Source organism: Ursus maritimus (genome assembly GCF_017311325.1).
Source record: "Ursus maritimus isolate PB19 chromosome X unlocalized genomic scaffold, ASM1731132v1 scaffold_X1, whole genome shotgun sequence".
In the NCBI taxonomy this organism is placed as follows: Eukaryota; Metazoa; Chordata; class Mammalia; order Carnivora; family Ursidae; genus Ursus; species Ursus maritimus.
This window is the reverse complement of record NW_024423319.1, coordinates 80,509,322-80,518,995: the sequence shown is the minus strand read 5'-3', so window position 1 is coordinate 80,518,995 and position 9,674 is coordinate 80,509,322. Positions and strand designations below refer to the sequence as shown.

Below are 9,674 nucleotides of genomic sequence, written 5' to 3'. Positions count from 1 at the left end.
AAGAATATTAATTCTTCCAATCCATAAGCCTGGTATACATTTCCAGTTGTTTGTGTTGTCTCCAATTTCTATCATCAGTGTTTTATTGTTTTCAGGGTACTGAACTTTCACATCCTTGGTTGAGTTTATGCCTGGGTATTTTATATTTGGTTCAATTGTAAATGGGGTTGTTTGCTTAATTTCTCTTCATGCTACTTCATTATTAGCGTGTAGAAACGCAGCAGATTTCTGTATATGAATTTTGTATCCTGTGACTTTACTGGATTCATCTATTACTTCTAATAGTTTTTTGGTGACGTCTTTAGAGCTTGCTTAGTATCGTGTCATCTGCAAAGAGTGTCAGATTTCTTCTTCATTACCAATTTGGGTGCCTCTTATTTCTTTTTGTTGTCCGATTGCTGTAGCCAGGACTTCCAGCATTCTGTGGTGTAAAAGTGGTGAGAGTGGACGTCCTTGTCTTGTTCCTGATCTTAGAGGAGAAGCTCTCAGGTTTTCACCATTGAGTATGATGTTAGCTGTGGGTTTGCGTTATACAGCCTTTATCATGGTGAGGTATGTTCCCTCTAAACCTGCTTTGTTGAGGGTTTTTATCATAAACAGATTTTGAATTTTGCCAAATGCTTTTTCTGCACCTATTGAGATGATCATATGATTTCTATCCCTCATTTTGTTAATGTGGTGGATCATATTGATTGATTTTGTGAATATGGAGACACACTTGCATCCCTGGAATAAATCCCACTTGACTGTGGTGAATTATACTTTTAATGTATTGTTGAGAGCAGTTTGTTAATATATGCTTGAGGAATTTGCATCCGTGTTCATCAAGGGTATGACCTGTAGTGGTGGTGGTGGTGGTGTTTTTGTAGTGTCTTTGTCTGGTCTAGAATGAGGGTGGTACTGGCCTTATAGAATGTATTTGAAAGCTGTCCTTCCTCTTCTATTTTTTGGAAGACTATGAGAAAAATAGGTATCAACTCTTCTTTATCTGTTTAGCAGAATTTACCTGTGAATCCGTCCAGTCCTGGACTTTTGGTTGTTGAGAGTTTGTTTGTGTTTTGTTTGTGTTTTGTTTTTGAGAGTTTATTGATTACCAATTCAATTTCCTTACTAGTAAGTGATCTGTACATATTTTCTATTTCTTCATTCAGTTTTGGAAGATGATACATTTCTAGGAATTTCTCCATTTGTTTTAGGCTGTCCAATTTGTTGGTGTGTAAATTTTCATAGTAGTCTGTTAAAATCCCTTGTATTTCTGTACTACATCAGTTGTTACTTCTCTTTCATTTTTTAAAAAAATTTTATTTAAATTCAAGTTAGTTAACATATAGTGTAGTGTTGGTTTCAGGAGTAGAATGAAGTGATTCATCACTTACATATACACCCAGTGCTCATTCCAGCAAGTGCCCTCTTTAATACCCATCACCCACTTAGCCCATCCCCCCACCTACCTCCCCTCCAGCAACCCTTACTTTGTTCTCTTAACTGTAAAGTCTCTTATGGTTTGCCTCCGTCTCAGCTTTTGTCTCTTTTTACTTTTCCTTCCCTTTGCATATGTTCATCTATTTTGCTTCTTAAATTCCACATATGAGTCAAGTCATATGATATTTGTCTTTCTCTGACGGACTTATTTTGCTTAGCATACTACCCTCTAATTCCATCCACGACATTGCAAATGGCAGATTTCATTCTTTTTGATGGCTGAGTAATATTTGATTATATATTTATATACACCACTTCTTCTTTATTCATTCATCAGGCTATGAACACTTGGGCTCTTTCCACAATTTGGCCATTGTTGATAGTGCTGCTATAAACATTGGGGTGCACGGGCCCCTTCGAATTAGCACTGTTGTATCTCTTGGATAAATACCTCATAGTGCAATTGCTGGGTCACCGGGTAGTTGTATTTTTAACTTTTTGAGGAACCTCCATACTGTTTTCCAGAGTGGTTGTACCAGTTTGCATTCCCACCAACAGTGCAAGAGGGTTCCCCTTTCTCTACATCCTCGCCAACATCTGTTGTTTCCCGAGTTGTTCATTTTAGCCATTCTGACCAGCGTGATGTGGTATCTCATTGTGCTTTTGAGTTGTATTGCCCTGAATATGAGAGATGTCGAGCACTTTTTCGCGAGTCTGTTGGCCATTCGTATGTGTTCTTTGGAGAAATGTCTGTTCATGTTTTCTGCCCATTTCCTAATTGGATTGTTTGTTGTTTGGGTGTTGAGGTTAAGTTCTTTATTGATTCTGGATACTAGCCCTTTATTTGATATGTCATTTGAAAATATCTTCTCCCATTCCGTCAGTTGCATTTTAGCTTTGTTGATTTATTTCCTTTGCTGTGCAGAAGCTTTTTGTCCTGATGAGGTCCCAATAGTTCATTTTTGTTTTTGTTTCCCTTGCCTCCAGAGACCTGTCTGGTAAGAAGTTACTGCGGCTGAGGTCGAGGAGGTTGCTGCCTGTGTTCTCCTCTAGGATTTTGATGGCTTCCTGTCTTACATTTAGGTCTGTCATCCATTTTGAATTTATTTTTGTGTATGGCACAAGAAAGTGGTCTGGTTTCTTTCTTCTGCATGTCGCTGTCCAGTTTTCCCAACACCATTTGTTGAAGAGATGGTCTTTTTCCTATTGGGTATTCTTTCCTGCTTTGTGGAAGTTTAGTTGACCACAGAGTTGTGGGTCCATTTCTGGGTCTCTATTCTGTTCCATTGATCTATGCATCTGCTTACTTACTTGGGTCTTCTCTTTGTTTTCTTGATGAGTTTGGCTAAAGGCTTATCAATTTTGGTTATCTCTTCAAAGAACCAGCTTTTGGTTTCTTTGCTCTTTTTATTGTTTTTTAGTCTTGATTTCGCCCCTGATCTTATTATTTCCTTCCTTCTCTTCACTTTGAGTTTGTTTGTTCTTTTTCTAGTTCCTTTAGGCATAAGGTTTGATGGTTTATTTGAGATTTTTCTTGTTTCTTGAGGTCGGCCTGTATCACTCTAAATTTCCCTCTTGGAAATGCTGTCACCGTGTCCCAATGATTGTGTTTTCATTTTCATCTGTATCCGTGTATTTCTTTTATTTCCTCTTTGATTTCTTTGTTGACCCATTGGTTGTTTAGTAGCATGTTGTTTAGCCTCCACATGTTTATGTTTTTCCTGGAATTTTCTTATAATTGATTTCTAGTTTCATACTGCTGTGGTTGGAAAAGATGCTTGATAGGATTTCAATCTTCTTGGATTTAGTTGAGACATGTTTTGTGGCCTAATGTGTGATCTGTTCTGGAAAATGATGGATGTGCCCTTGAAAAGAATGTGTATTCTGTTGTTTGTGGATAGAGGGTTCTGTATATATCTTTTGAGTCCACCTGGTCTATTGGGTGGTTCAAAGACACTGTTTCCTTATGGATTTTATGCCTGGATGATCTGTCCATTGATGTAAGCAGGGTGTCAAATCCTCTATTATTATTGTATTCCTGCCAATTTCTCCCTTCATATCTGTTAATGATTTTATATCTGTTAATATTTAATATGCTCTTTACGTATTTAGGTGCTCCGATGTTGGGAGCATAGACACTTAGAATTGTTACCTCGTCTTGTTGGATTGTTCCCTTTATCATTATGTAATGTCCTACTTTGTCTCTTGTTACAGTCGTTGTTTTATAGTCCACTTTGTCTGGTGTAACTATTGCTACCTTGGCTTTCTTTTTTTCCATTTCCATTTGTATAGAATATCTTTTTCTATCCCTTCAGTTTCAGGCTGTATGTGCCTTTAGGTCTCACGTGAGTCTCTTGTAGGCAACATATAGTGGGTCTTGCTTTTTTTAATCCATTCCTCCATCCTATGTCTTTTGATTGGAGCAATTAGACCATTTGTATTTAAAGTAATTCTTGATAGGTATGTATTTACTGCCATTTAAAAAATTGTTTTCTGGTTTTCATAGCTCTTCTCTGTTCCTTTCCTTTTCTCTTGCTCACTTTCATTTGATTGATGACTTTCTTCAGTGTTATGCTTGGCTTTCTTTATATGTTGTGTACCTATTATAGGTTTTTGGTGTTTGGTTAGCCTGAGGTTCATATAGAACCTCCTAAATATATAGCAGTCTATGTTATGGTGATGGTCACAGGAGTTTGGACACATTCTTAAAGAACTTCATTTTTGCTCCCCCTTCCACGTTTTACGTATATGTGGTCACATTTTACGTCTTTTTATTTTGTGAGTCCTTTCAACTAATTTTTCAGGTATAATTGACTTTACTACTTTGTCTTTTAACCTTTATAGTAGCTTTCTAAGTGAGTGCTCTGCTACCTTTACTGTGTGTTATTTTTACTCACGTAATTTATTCATTTCATAATTTTCTTACTTCTAATTATGGCCCTTTCTTTTCCACTTACGGAACTCCCTTCACTATGTCTCCTAAGGCCAGTTTAGTGGTGATGAACTCCTTTAACTTTTAATTGCCTAGGACACACTTTACTTGATTTCTAAATGATAACCTTGCCAGCTGGCATACTGTTGGTTGTAAGTTTTTTGGTTTCAGCACTTTGAATATATTATGCCACTTCTCTTTGGCCTGCAAAATTTGTGCTGAAAAATCAGCTGGAAGCCTTATGGGGTTTCCCTTGTCCATTCCTAGTGTTTTCTCTCTTGCTCTTTTTGGTTTTAGGTTTGGGTGTTTTTGGTTTGTTTGTTTGTTTTTGTTTTAGAGAAGAGGGGAGCAGGGGAGAAGAAGGAGAGGGAGAGAGAGAATCTTAAGCAGGCTCCATGCCCAGCACGGGGCTCAATCTCACAACCCTGAGATCATGACCTGAGCTGAAATCAAGAGTTGGATACTTAACCGACTGCGCCACCCAGGCACCCCTCTCTTGCTGTTTTGAAAATTGTCTCTTCATCTTTAATCATTGGCATTTTAATTATTATGTTTTGTGGTGTGGACCTCCTTGGGCTCATCTTGTTTGGAACTCTCTGTGCTTTTTGAAGCTGGATGTTTCTTTCTCTCCCCAGGGTAGGGAATGTTTCAGCTGTTATTTCTTCAAATTAGTTTTTTATCCCTTTCTATCTCTCTTCTCCTTCTGGGATTGCTAAAATGCAAATATTTGTTCATTTGATGCTGTCTGAGAGATCCCTTACCTATCCTCATTTTCTTAAGTTCTTTTTTTTTTTTCTTTTGCTGTTCAGCTTGGGTGCTTTCCATCACACTTCCAGATTGCTGATCTGTTCTTCTGCATCCTCTAATCTACTGTTGATTCTCTCTAGTGCATTTTTCCTTTTGGTTATTGTATTTTTCAACCCTGATTGGTTCTTTTTTTTTAAATTTGCTATCTCTTTTTAAAAATATTTTATTTATTTATTTGATAGAGGGAGAGCACAAGCAGGGGGAGTGGCAGAGGGAGAGGGAGAGCAGGAAGCAGTCTCCCCACTGAGCAGGGAGCCTGATGTGGGGCTCCATCCCAGGACCCTGGGATCATGACCTGAGACAAAGGCAGATGCTTAACCGACTGAGCCACCCAGGCACCCCAATATATTTTCTGTCTCTTTGTTGAAGTTCTCACTAAGTTCATCCACCCTAGCCTGGTGAACATCTTTATGACCATGACTTTGAACTCGTTATCAGGTAGATTGGTTATCTCTGTTTCATTTAGTTCTTTTTCTGAGGTTTTATCTTGTTCTTTCTTTTGGATCATATTTCTTTGTCTCCTCATTTGGTTTGACTTTCTGTGTTTGTTTCTATGAATTAGGTGGAACAGCTACTTCTCCTAACCTTGCAAGAATGGTCTTGTGTACGGTCATCCCCTGTGTAGACCATGTGTGCCTGGTGACTTTGGCTGGATAGCTGGAGCTGTGGCTGCTGTGTGCTGGGATCCTAGGGCACTCTGTGCTGGGGCTGTCCTTGTGGGAATGCTCAAGCTGGATTGGGCATGGGCTGGGGTAGTTCTGGGGCTCTCTATGCACAGGGTGTCCTGGTAGGGCAGTTGAAGCTAAAGTGGGAGCAGGTGGTGGTCTGCCGGTGCTCAGCACAGTGGATTCCCTCACTCCCTGGCGGAAACCGAGGTGGGGCATGAGCTGGTGTGTCCTGGTGGTATCACTAGAGCCAAAGCAGACATGAGCCAGGAGGTCACAGAGTGCTCTGTGCCAGGAGTGCCCTAGCAAGTCATCTGGGGCTGAAGTGGTGTGGGCCTAGAGAGTTCTGGGGTACTTTGCCCTTATGTCAGCTGGAGTTGTAGTGAGTGTTGACCAGGTGTGCCCCACTGTGCAGTGCACTGGGGCTGTCTTGGTGGGACTTCTTGGACTGGGGCCTGGGGCTCACTGAGGTGGTAGGCCAGTTATGGCGCCTGGCCCCTGCTCCCATCCAGGCTATCAAGGTGGTGGGGCAAAGTAAACCATGGCACTTGGCAGGCCCTGTGACCCAGAGAGAGTTCTAGTAGCTCCCCTGCCATTCGGTGGAGTTCTGAGGCGGAGTCCTTTATATTCTAGTTGCTCTTTTAAGCCACAGCTTTTTTTCCTCTGCCCGGGGCAGATGAATCTGCTCATGGTCCCTCAGTACTCTCTCTCTCCCCACTGCAGTTTGCAGCATTGGGGGTGGGATTCCCTTACTTGTGTCTCCATCTCAATGTTCTCTGTGTGGTCTCCCTATCTTTTGTTGTGCAGAAGCTGTTCAGTCAGCTCTCTGTTCTTCTTCAGGAGGAATTGCTGTATAAGTGGGTATAGATTTGCTATGTCCATGAAGGAGGTAAGTTCAGGATCTTCCTACATTGCTATCTTGGGGCAGAACCCTTTGGAATTTTCTACACAGACAACAGTCATGTCATCTGCAAACAATGACAGTTTTATTTCTTCCTTCCCAATCCTTATACCTTTTATTATTTCTTTTTATTGAGAATTCCTGGGATGGTGGTTATTACCCCCCAACCTGGAAGGAGGAACCAGTACTGTACGAAATCACTCAGAAATCATACTGGCCCAACACCCCTGGCCAACACGGGAAGAGGAAAGTCGTTTCCTTGAAAATTGGCCAGTCTGTGTTCATCCAGGAAGGGCGGGGAGAACAGACACAGAGGGGACTATGACATGGTACCAGGGGCAGGATGGGGTCTGTTGGACCCCACACTGGCTCCTCAAAAACCAGGGGAAAAGCAGATTCACTTTTTCTCTGGGGGTGGGGAGTTCTCCATCACTAGGCTCATTTCTTACCCTTGACAAGGCTGTCAGTTTTCAAAGTGAAAATCTCATCCTGTACATTGAGCACAAGGTTTTCAGCAGTGAGATACAGTTCTGTGATGTGCCAGTTGTCTTGGAGATGTTCTGGGCTGCCTGGATCTTGCCCAGTTTGATGTAGCCAGGATTCTCAGTCAGGGCTTCTCCAAGCATCGTGGTGGCCTCAGCCTCACCTTCAGCCTACACAGTCTTCTGCTGCTATTCCTGCTTTGCTTTTTCCACCTAAAACTGGGCTCCCTGGACTTCCTGATGAGCTACTTGTTTGGCTTCCGTAGCAGCTGTGTACTCTCTCAGCTAAAGCTCAGCTCTGTGATGACTACATCATCCAGGATAAGGCTGAATTCCTTGGCCCTCTGTGTCAGCTCCCACGAGATCAACAAGGATATCTGGGCCTGCTGTGTAATCAGCTGCGAGGTGTTGAACTTGGCCACGCCACCCTTGAGCACCTCCTTGACAGTTGATGGCAGTCCTCATTCCTCCTAGTCTAGCCCTAGGCACTGGTACATGCTGGGAGGTTCCACGGCGTTGGGTTGAGACAGCATCTGCAGGTCTTTGGTGCCTGTAGGAGAGGAAATTTTTTAGGGTCTGGCCTGAATGTCCTAGATGATGGGGTACTGGAACCAGGGGATCCTGAAGTGAAGGCCCTCATCCGATTAAAGAAAATGGCTCTGTGCCCACTTTCTATGGTGAGACAGACTCATGGATGCTGTAGGCCATGGTGCCGACCCCCAGCAGCAACTTTAGCACCTTGCTCGTGTCCCTGGGCCTGGAGGGCCACCATCCCTCTGTGTCTTTCAAGTTCTGGGCCACATCTGATCATGAGGCCGGTGGCCCCAGAGGCAAGAAGGGGGTGCCGGTCTGCCTCTACCTCACTCCATTTTAGAGATTGCACCTTTCACATGTGGGTCATAGGAGAAAGGACACCAGAAGTGCCCCAGTCTGTATCCCTTTTCTTGCCTTGTGTTGTCTTCTTACATTAGCTAGGACGTTGCTGTTGAATAGGATTGATGAGAAGGGACATCCTTTCCTTGTTCCCGATGTTAGCAGAAAAGCATCTAGTTAATCACTAACAAGTGTGATGTTTTATGTACATTTTTATAGATGTTCTTTATTAAGCTGAGGAATTTCCCCAATATTCCTACTTTGCTGAGACTTTTATAATGAATTGCTTTTGCATTTTTGTCAAATGTTTTTTTATGCATTGAACGATATGACCGTATGATCATATGCTGATGGGATGGGTTACCTTAATTGGTTTTTGCATGTTGAACCAGATTTACATACCTGGAGGAAATCCCACTTGGCTGTGGTATATAATTCTTTTCATACATCGTTGGATTTTATTTGGTAAAAATTTGTTGAATATTTTTGCATCTATGTCAGGAGATATATCGGTCTGTAATTTTCCATTCTTGTAGTGTCTTTATCTAATTTGGTAATAGGGTAATGCTGGCCTCATAGAATGAGTTAGAAAGTGTTCCCTCTGTTCCATCTATTGAGTTTTTAATGAAGATTTATTTATTTGAGAGAGAGCACGTGCACACACGAGAGCCGGGGGTGGGGGTGGGGGCTGAGGGGCAGAGGGAGAAAGAGAGAGAGAGTTTCAAGCTGAGTCCCCACTGAGCACAGAGCCCAATGTGGGGCTCGATGCTAGGACCCATGAAATCATGAACCTGAGCCGAAACCGAGAGTCAGATGCTTAACCGACTGAGCCACCTAGGCACCCCATCTACTGAGGTTTTCTTTTGTTTTGTTTTGGTTTTTTTTTTTGTTTGTAAATAAAGTTTTATTGGAACAGAGCCCTGCCCATTTGTTTACCGATCATTTATGCCTGCTTTTTTTTTTAATGATTTTTTATTATATTATGTTAGTCACCATACAGTACATCCCCGGTTTCCGATGTAAGGCTCGATGCATCTACTGAGTTTTTAATGTGCAGAATCATACCTTTAATTGCCAAGATTGCTGAACATTTTATTTTGGAATCATGCTGTCATATTTCTGCTTTAATTTTTTTAATTATTTGTAATTTAACCACATATCCACACATGACAACATAAATGTGGGTATATATAAATGCCCCCTTTTTTAGTGCAGTCTACTATTTTCCCTACTTTGGGCTTGAATTTCCACCTCCTTCCTTTCTAAAAAGAAGCCCCTCATTAACCCATTTTAACAGTCTAGTATGTATCCTTCTACATTTTTCTGCATTCTTATAATCCATTACAATAGATATACACATGCATGCGTATATAAACACATACGTAGATTTTTTGTCGTTGCTACCAAAATGGTATCCTATTAATCCTACTTTTCCATATCTTGTATGTTATATGTAATGATAACCTTCTGTAAATGTCTCCAAGTTAACTTGTATAGTTCTAATTCATTGTGTTTTTTTTTTAATTTTTTTATTATGTTATGTTAGTCACCATACAGTAAGTACATCATTAGTTTCTGATGTAGTGTTCCAT

General features: G+C 41.2%; 1 pseudogene; it reads right to left on the bottom strand.

The window, feature by feature from the left end:
- Positions 1-5,471: 5,471 nt before the first annotated feature.
- LOC103680558 lies at positions 5,472-9,025 on the bottom strand (annotated as a pseudogene).
- Positions 9,026-9,674: the final 649 nt, after the last annotated feature.